A 10,282-nucleotide genomic window follows, 5' to 3' on the forward strand; every position below is an offset into this window, starting at 1 on the left:
CTGTGAGCAGTGTTTGGTAATAGAATCGTTGGTAATAGAATTTGATCGTGTTCCTCTGTTCTCAGCCAAGACAGTCTGCATTAACGATCCAGACATTTCAGCAGAATCCTCAATATGGTGTGTGTGTGTGCGTGTGCGTGTGTGTTGTGTTGTGTGTGTGTGTGTGTGTTGTGTGTCGTGTGGTGTGTGTGTTGTGTGTGTGTGTGTGTGTGTGTGTTGTGTGTGTGGTGTGTGTGTGTTGTGTGTGTGTGTGTGTGTGTGTGTTGTGTGTGTGTGTGTGTGTGTGTTGATTAGGTTTATGTCTATAGGCTGGTATCCTGAGGGGTCATAGCCTTACTGTACTCAACCCAAACAGAGAGACACAGAGAGGTGGAGAAGGGCTTTCTACACATACAAACACACCCACTCACACTCTGCATAGCTGTCACGACAACTTGACCCCAAACCAAGCAGTATTTGACGCCGAGGCAGCCTGATTGGTTCTCCATGTTGATGCATGCGAAGGTCCGTGACACTCTCGCACTGGAATTAAATCGACTCTGGACACTCCGCGCCACTACAGGGCTCTCCATACACAGACACACCAGAAGAGAGTCACCTTCGTCTGAGTGCCTACTACAGTGGCTTCAAAAAGGACGAGGACAGAGAGAGAGAGGAGAGAGACGACTAGAGAGCGAGAGGGCATGTTCCAGCTTTATACAAAGCTCAAAGAGAACCACCTGGGATTAGAAAAGTGTTGCACTGAACAAACAAAGCCACCACCACCACACAGTTCACACTGACGTCCAGAGTATGCTGGACTCAAGTTGTTTGTGTAACGATAGTATCCTTCAGCCTTGCGGACAGTGCAGATAAAACTGCTCACACAGCTTTACTGTTTAACCCCCCCCCCCCCACAGCACACACACTGGCTACAATTACATAGCACATAACCATTCATCTGCATACATGCTACAAACCACTAACACAACATATTCCACATATGGAGGGGAGGACGAGAGAGTGATGGATAACATAAAGGATAAAGAGAAAGAGAAAAATAAAGAGAGAGAGCAGCAGCAGTGGATCAAACATAGAGAGAAAAAAGGAAAGAGAAGAGAGAGAGAGACGCAGAGAGAGAGGAAAGGAGAGTATGGAGTGAGGGAGTAGGAGGAAAAGAGAGGAGTAGGAAAGAGAGAGAAGGAGGAGAAGTAGAGAGAGGAGAAAAGAGGAGAGAGAGAGAGAGAGAGAGGAAGAGAGAGAGGAGATGATGGGCAGAGAAGAAGAAAGGGATGATGAGAGTGGAGTGAGAGAGGATAGAGAGAGAGAGAGAGAGAGAGAGAGAGAGAGAGAGAGAGAGAGATTATAACTTATTCCCAGACCTCACTCTAAGTCATTGTCCTTTTTCACCAGTGGAGGCTCCTCAGAGGAAAGGGAGGACCATCCTCCTCAGTGAATTTCATAAAAATGTAAATAGTGAAGCATTTAAAAAGTTATCCTTTTTAGATAAAACGATACTAAAGATATTCACGTCATCCAATAATTGATATAAACACACTGTTTTGCAATGAAGGTCCACAGTAGCCTCAACAGCACTCTCTGGGGTAGCACCATGGTCCTCTGGGTACATTGACTTCAATACAAAACCTAGGAGGCTCATGGTTGTTACCCCCTTCCATAGACTTACACAGTAATTATGACAACTTCCAGAGGGGGCTCCCGAGTGGCGCAGCGGTCTAAGGCACTGCATCACAGCGCTAGAAGCGTCACTACAGATCCGGGTTTGATCCCGGGCTGTGTCGCAGCTGGTCGCAACCGGGAGACTCATGTGGCGGCGCACAATTGGCCCAGCGTCGTACGGGTTAGTGGAGGCTCTGGCTGGCTGTCCCATCGCGCTCTAGTGACTCCTTGTGGCGGTCGGGCACATGCAGGCTGGTCGCTAGCTGTACAGCGTTTCCTCCAACACATTGTTGTGGCTGGCTTCCGGATTAAACGAGCAGCATGTCAAGAAGCAGTGCGGCTTGGCGGGGTCGTGTTTCGGAGGACGCATGGCTCTCAACCTTCGCCTCTCCCGAGTCCATACGGGAGTTGCAGCAATGGGACAAGACTGTAACTACCAATTGGATAACACTTCCGGAGAACGTCCTCCAACCTATCAGAGCTCTTGCAGCATGAACTGACATCTAGTATTGAAAGCATAAGCTACAGCTAGCTAGCACTGCAGTGCATAATGTGGTGAGTAGTTGACTCAAAGAGCGTGGACGACAATAGTGAACAGTTTTGAACAAATGTATTTCTTCAAAAAAATGAAGGAGAAGCAAAAGACAGAGAGAGAGAGAGAGAGAGATTTCACAATTTTCACTTTCACTTACTTAGCTAGCAAATGCAGCTAGCTAGTTCAGCCGACTCAAACAATTGGCTCAAACACCTGGCTCAAACACCTGGCTCAAACACCTGGCTCAAACAGAGGGATGTAAGCTAGTTGATTATCCAACACAACACTGGAACTCTTCCATGTCATCAAATAAAACAAGATGTTATTGGTCACATACACATGGTTAACAGATGTTATTGGTCACATGCACATGGTTAGCAGATGTTATTGGTCACATGCACATGGTTAGCAGATGTTATTGGTCACATGCACATGGTTAGCATATGGTTATGGGTCACATACACATGGTTAGCTATTATGTTATTGGTCAACATTACACATAGCTATGTGTATGTACTCATGGTTGAGATGTTATTGGTCACATGGCACATGGTTAGCAGATGTTATTTGTCACCATGGCACATTGCGTTAGCATATGTTATTGTCACATACACATGGTTAGCAGATGTTATTGGTCACATACACATGGTTAGCATATGTTATGTCACATGCACATGGTTAGCAGATTGGTAATTGGTCACATGCACATGGTTAGCAGATGTTATTGGGTACATGCCAACATGGTTAGCATATGGTATTGTCACATACACAGGTAGCAGATTTATTTGTCACATGCACAGTTGCGATTTTGGTCACATGACATTGGGAGCATATGTATGTAATACATGGTAAGCGAATGTACATGCACATGTTAGCATCGATTGTTACTTGTCACAACACCATGTTAAGCAATGTTATTGGTCACATGCACATGGAGCAGATGTTATTGTCACAATCACATGGTAGCAGTATGGTTTATTGGTATACACAGTAGCAGCATGGTTATTGGCCAGCACACTAGCTGTTATTGGTCACACACAGGGTTAGCGATGTTATGTCCATACGTGCACTATGCCAATGCCACATGGTTAGCATATGTTATTTGGGTCACATACACATGGTTAGCAGATGTATTGGTCACATGCACATGCGTTAGCAGGATGTTATTGGTCACCAGGCACATGTTAGCATTTGTTATTGTCACATACACATGGTAGCAATGTTATTTGGTCACATACACATGGTAGCAGATTGTTATTGTCACATGCACATTGTTAGCAGATGGGTATTGCGTCACATACACATGGTTAGCAGATGTTATCGTCACATTCACATGGTTAGCAGATGTTATTGGTGACATACACATGGTTAGCAGATGTTATTGGTCACATACACATGGTTAAAGATTGTTATTGGCACATACACATGGTTAGCAGAGGTTTATTGTCACATGCCACATGGTTAGCAGATGTTATTGGTCACATGCACATGGTTAGCATATGTTACTGGTCACATACCACATGGTAGCAGATGTATTGCTAGTCTGGCGACATACTTATGCTTCTAGATCCGACAGTGCAGCAGTATCTAACAGGTAACATCAAAACAATTCCACTACAAAATCTAATATCTAACAATTCCACTTACAAAATCTAATATCTAACAAATTCCACAACAAAAAATAATACACACAATCTAGTAAAGAATGGGATAACAATATATAAGTATAAAATATATGTATGAGCAGTGACAAGAGCGGCTAAGATGCAACAGATAGTAAAGAATAGATAGTGAAGGATACAGTATACAGTTTATAGTACATATGAGATGAGTAATGCGAAATATGTAAACATTCTTCAAGTGGCATTATTAAAGTGACTAGTGTTCCATTTATTAAAGAGGCCAATGATATCAAGTCTGTAGGTAGGCAGCCGCCTCTCTGTGCTAGTGGTGGCTGTTTAACAATCTGATGGCCTTGAGATAGAARCTGTTTTTCARTCTCTCTGTCCCAGCTTTGATACATCTGTACTGACCTCCCCTTCTGGATGGAAGCGGGGTGAACAGGTAGTGGCTCGGGTGGTTATTGTCCTTGATGATCTTTTTTGCCTTCCTGTGACATCGGAGGGCAGGTAGTTTGCCCCCGGTGATACGTTGTACAGACCGCACAACCCTATGGAGAGGCCTGCGGATGTGGGCGGTGCAGTTGTCGTACCAGGCGGTGATACAGTCTGACAGGATGCTCTCAATTGTGCACATGTAAATGTTTGTGAGGGTTTTCGGTGACAAGCCACATTTTTTCAGCCTCCTGAGGTTGAAGAGGCGCTGGTGTGCCTTTTCACCACACTGTCTGTGTTCATGCACCATTTCAGTTTGTCGGTGATATGGACACCGAGGAACTTAAAACTTTCCACCCTCTCCAATGCTGTCCCATTGATGTGGATAGGGGGGTGTCCCTCTGCTGTTTCCTGAAGTCCACGATCACCTCTTTTGTTTTGCTGACATTGAGTGAGAGGTTATTTTCCTGACACCACACTCTGAGGGCCCTCACCTCCTCCCTGTAGCTCCCTGTAGGCCGTCTCGTTGTTGTTGGTAATCAAGCCTACCACTGTAGTGTCATCTGCAAACTTGATGATTGAGTTGGAGGCGTGCATGGGCACGCAGGCGTGGGTGAACAGGGAGTACAGGAGAGGGCTGAGAACCCACCCTTGTGGGGCCCCAGTGTTGAGGATCAGCCGAGTGGAGATGTTGTTTCCTACCTTCACCACCTGGGGGCGGCCCATCAAGAAGTCCAGGACCCAGTTGCACAGGGCGGGGTCGAGACCCAATGTCTCAAACTTAATGATGAGTTTGGAGGGTACTATGATGTTGAATGTTGAGCTGTAGTCAATGAACAGCATTCTTACATAGGTATTTCTCTTGTCCAGATGGGATAGGGCAGTGTGCAGTGTGATGCCGATTGCATTGTCTGTGGACCTATTGGGGCGGTAAGCAAATTGCAGTGGGTCTAGTGTGACAGGTAAGGTGGAGGTGACTAGTCTCTCAAAGCACTTCATGATGACAGAAGTGAGTGCTATGGGGCGATAGTCATTTAGTTCAGTTACCTTCGCTTTCTTGCGAACAGGAACAATGGTGGCCATCTTGAAGCATGTGGGGACAGATATGGATTGGATGAATATGTCCGTAAACACACCAGCCAGCGGGTCTGCGCATGCTCGGAGGACGCGGCTAGGGATGCCGTCTGGGCCGGCAGCTTTGAGAGGGTTAACACATTTAAATGTTTTACTCACGTTGGCCACGGAGAAGGGGAGCCCACAGTCTTTGGTAGCAGGCCGTGTCGGTGGCACTGTATTGTCTGTAGACCCTGCCACATACGTCTCGTGTTTGAGCCGTTGAATTGCGACTCCACTTTGTCTCTATACTGACGCTTTGCTTGTTTGATTGTATTATGGAGGGAATAACTACACTGTTTGTATTCGGCCATGTTTCCAGTCGCCTTGCCATGAATAAATGCGGTGTTACGTGCTTTCAGTTTTGCTTGAATGCTGCCATCAATCCACGGTTTCTGGTTAGGAAAGGTTTTAATAGTCACAGTGGGTACAACATGTTCTATCCACTTCCTTATAAACTCACTCACCGAGTCAGCGTATACGTCAATGTTGTTGTCTGAGGCTACCCGGAACATATCCCAGTCCACGTGATCGAAGCAATCTTGAAGCGTGGAATCCGAGTGGTCAGACCAGCGTAGGATAGACCTAAGCACGGGCGCTTCCTGTTTTAGTTTCTGCCTATAGGAGGGGAGCAACAAGATGGAGTCATGGTCAGATTTGCCAAAAGGAGGGTGGGGGAGGGCCTTGTATGCATCACGAAAGTTAGAGTGGCAGTGGTCGAGTGTGTTACTCGCTCGTGTACTGCAATCGATATGCTGATGGAATTTAGGTAGCCTTGTTCTCAGATTAGCTTTGTTAAAATCCCCAGCTATAATAATTGCAGCCTCAGGATATATGGTTTCCAGTTTACATAGAGTCCAGTGAAGTTCCTTGATGGCCGTCTTGGTATCCGCTTGCGGGGGGATATACACGGCTGTGACGATAACCGAGGAGAGTTGTCTTGGGAGATAATACGGTTGGCATTTGATTGTGAGGAATTCTAGGTCAGGTGAACAAAAGGACTTGAGTTCTTGTATGTTGTTACAATTACACCATGAGTCGTTAATCATAAAACATACACTCCACCCATCTTCTTACCAGAGAGATGTTTGTTCCTGTCAGGCACGATGCATTGCAAATGCCGTTGGCTGTACGCACTCCGACAGCATGCCCACAGTTATCCATGTCTCCGTGAAATAGAGTATGTTACAATCCCGGATATCTCTTTGGAAAGCAACTCTTGCCCTAATTTCGTCAACTTTGTTAACTAGGGACTGGACATTAGCGATTAATATACTCGGAAGCGGTGGGTGGTGTGCGCGCATCCGAAGCCTCACTAGAAGACTGCTCCGGCACCCTCTCCTCCGACGCCGTTGTTTTGGGTCGGCCTCTGGAATCAGTTCAAATGCCCTGGGAGGTGCAGACAAAGGATACGCTTTGGGAAAGTTATAGTCCTGGTCGTCGTGCTGGTTGTGCTGGTAAGTTGACCTCTCTCTGATATCCAATAGTTCTTCCCGGCTGTATGTAATAACACTTAAGGTTTTCTKGGCTAACAATGTAAGAAATAATACATAAAAAAACGAAATACTGCACAGTTTCATAAGGACTTGAAGCGAAGCTGCTATCTCTATCTTACTTCTCGAGTCATGGTAAGCTTTTGGTTTTACTAATTTATTGCCACCGGAGCCCGCCGATGTAACTGCTTACTTGCTGTACACTAACTTTACTGCATGATTGTAGCGTGTTTACTAACGTGTTGGTTCTATTAGCTATGCTGACTATGATATTACTTTAGCTAATATGGTGACAACGATGTAGGCAGTGGATAACGTGTTCACTTGGAAAGGTTTTTCGTCTGGTCACATACAGCTGATGTGTTGTGGATTGAATACAGCTGATGTGTTGTGCATTGAAGTCCACAAGCGAAGGGAAGAGGTGAGAGGAAGAGAGCGCATAGATGCGAGATGGAATACAACGTGGCTGCTATGAAAATGAACTGTGTTTATGCATGATCAGGGGTGTAATCATTCAGCCAATTCTGTTGAAAAACTTTTCTTAAACAGAAGCAAACGGAACAAAACGGGGTAAAAGTAACTGAAATAGAAACTCTCATTTGCAACTTGTTGGACTAATGAATACACCCTAGATCAGCTCAATGCAGGCGGTATTGAGTGTGTCACTGTCTGTCAACTCAAATTTTTCTCTCAACCTGTGTCAATCAATCAAATGTATTTATAAAGCCCTTTCTACATCAGCCGATGTCACAATGTGCTATACAGAAACCCAGCCTAAAACCCCAAACAGCAAGCAATGCAGATGTAGAAGCACGGTGGCTAGGAAAAACTCCCTAGAAAGGCATGAACCTAGGAAGAAACCTAGAGAGGAACCAGGCTATGAGGGGTGGCCAGTCCTCTTCTGGCTGTGCCGGGTTGAGATTATAACAGAACATGGCCAAGATGTTCAAACGTTCATAGATGACCAGCAGGGTCAAATAATAATAATCACAATGGTTGTAGAGGGTGCAACAGGTCAGCACTTCAGGAGTAAATGTGTGCACCTATGTCGTAAACTTTAATTCATAGACTAGGTTGTAGCAACCTCATGATGGGTATAGGGACAATTTGAGTGTTATGCAGTAGCCTAAACCAATTGATGTACATTGAGATGGGTGAATGGAATATGAATGACAGTCATCCAAAATGCTTTAGTATAAATAAGGCCATGTTCTTCACCACATGTATAAGTGGACCTTCAGGACAGAGGGCTAGCGAGCTGTGATGGAGTCAGACACTGGATAACCTCCAAATGTTGTCTGCAACCAAAATATCAGCTGTGTCGACACACACAGATACACACATTGTCACTGATACACACACACCATTCTACAAGCCCACACTGCACAGACTGTGTGAACACACACTGTCACACACTATTTGACACACAGTTATAGACACCAACAAACACTGTTCTACGAGCCCAAACTGCCCAGACTGTGTACACACACTGTCACACACACTTCTCTCCAGACTCATCCATGCAGGACCAGCCAGGGGGCTCTACTGTACTCTGCATATCCATTTCATTCATTTGCAAGAGCTCTGAGCACACAGCGGGTGTTCATATAGAAACAAACCATTCTCCTTAGAGAGTAAAGCTATCCATGCTCAATGACGTGTGAACAGATTATATTAAGTAGCCTGTTAGGGATGATTATAGGGCATTAACTCTTATAGGGCATTAACTGCCAGTCTACATTACCATACTCCTCTGCTTTACTACTATTCCGCCTACACTACCCACCCTTCACCACTGTACTGTTCAATACCCATCTCCTGTGCTCCAGCGCCATTATACTCTTGCTGTGCATTCTTGGGTTCCGCGCTTGCATGCATCCCCAGCTTGCGCCGAAGTTCTCCTCCAGAACTCAGCGAACACCGTTCCTCCTGTGTTGGACAGAGAGCGGCTCCGGAAGTACCGGTCAAACGCTTGTGGGGGAGAGGATGAGGAGGAAGAGAGGAAGGGGGAGAAGATGGAGGAGGAGTGGAGAGAGAGGAGAGGAGAGGAGAGGAGAGGGAGAGGAGAGGAGAGGAGAGGAGAGAGAGCGGAGAGGAGAGGAGAGGAGAGGAGAGGAGAGGAGAGGAGAGGAGAGGAGAGGAGAGGAGAGGAGAGGAGAGGAGAGGAGAGGAGAGGAGAGGAGAGGTCAGTGAGTGACATAAGACGTATAAACAGACATGTAAACATCTGGTATGATGTGATATCAACCTTGTTGAGGGTATACTGTGTCTTTAACTCTTTCCCCTCAAAACACTATCATCTAAAATGGCTTCTGTCTGTACCGTCCACGGAGGCTCGTTTGGGCAGGATGGTAACGGCTCCCTCAGCCACCCGCTCCTGGTCAATCACAGGAGAGATCTTGGAGCCCCAGCTGTCTGACCCCACCCACAGGAAGTGACCAGTCTGGTTGTTGTGCTTGGCCGCGTCCAAGATACGCCTGAAAGAGCGATAGAAGGAGGGAGAAAGGGGGTAGGGAGAGGGGGGAAGAGAAAGAGGAAGGGGAGATAAAGGAAGAGCGAGAGAAGGAGTCAGGACTGGAGTCACAACCAACAATTGGTATACCTGGGTATAAGGGTACAGGGGTGTGTGTGTGGTGGTGTAAGGATAGGCTATAGAGGTGTAGTCGTGTGTTGTTTAGGGGGGCTGTACAACATACCGTATGTCGTCCTCGTTGGCGAACATAATGACAGCCCTGGCGTTGGACGTCTCCAGCAGACGTATGATGATCTTATCAAACTCCCCTGGCTTGGGTTCACGCGGGATCTTCAGAGACTGGGCTATACACACCCCACCTAGAGGGAGAGAGGGGAGGGAAAGAGGGAGAAAGAAAGAGGAAAAAAAAGAAGGGGAATATTTTAGGATCTGAATCATCCTCGTCAATATGAGAACATCGTAAACAGCCGTGTGACTCCCACTGCTGTGATAGAGACAGACTGATCCTGAAGTGGCAGCCTGTTGCACACAGAGCCAGGATTTACACAAACACCGTGACAGGACATATTGGAGCGGACACACACACACACACAGCCATGTTTCATATTTAATGTGGCTGTTAATAACTCACAGTGTAGTGTCGTATAATTAGCCTTGAAAAGTGATACGGGGGAGTGTGTGTGAGTGTGTCGGAGTCTCCTCAGCCAATCTCATTAAGTTCCAGGCCATTAAATTAACATCTGTAGTGTCTGTGGCTCTGTATTACTGTACTTAATCAGAGCAGTGGCTGTTAATAACTCACAGTGTAGTGTCGTATAATTAGCCTTGAAAAGTGATACGGGGGAGTGTGTGTGAGTGTGTCGGAGTCTCCTCAGCCAATCTCATTAAGTTCCAGGCCATTAAATTAACATCTGTAGTGTCTGTGGCTCTGTATTACTGTACTTAATCAGAGCAG

The 10,282-nt window shown here is 46.1% G+C and overlaps 1 long non-coding RNA gene across 1 annotated transcript; it reads right to left on the bottom strand.

The window, feature by feature from the left end:
- Nucleotides 1–8,786: 8,786 nt before the first annotated feature.
- Nucleotides 8,787–9,682, bottom strand: LOC112078800 (uncharacterized). Its single transcript, XR_002895783.2, has 3 exons — nt 9,551–9,682; nt 9,177–9,331; nt 8,787–8,825 (listed from the first exon to the last, which is right to left on the bottom strand). It is a non-coding gene; the product is annotated as an uncharacterized lncRNA (long non-coding RNA).
- Nucleotides 9,683–10,282: the final 600 nt, after the last annotated feature.

The sequence above is a fragment of the Salvelinus sp. IW2-2015 genome, unplaced genomic scaffold (genome assembly GCF_002910315.2).
Source record: "Salvelinus sp. IW2-2015 unplaced genomic scaffold, ASM291031v2 Un_scaffold6298, whole genome shotgun sequence".
Lineage (NCBI taxonomy): Eukaryota > Metazoa > Chordata > Actinopteri > Salmoniformes > Salmonidae > Salvelinus > Salvelinus sp. IW2-2015.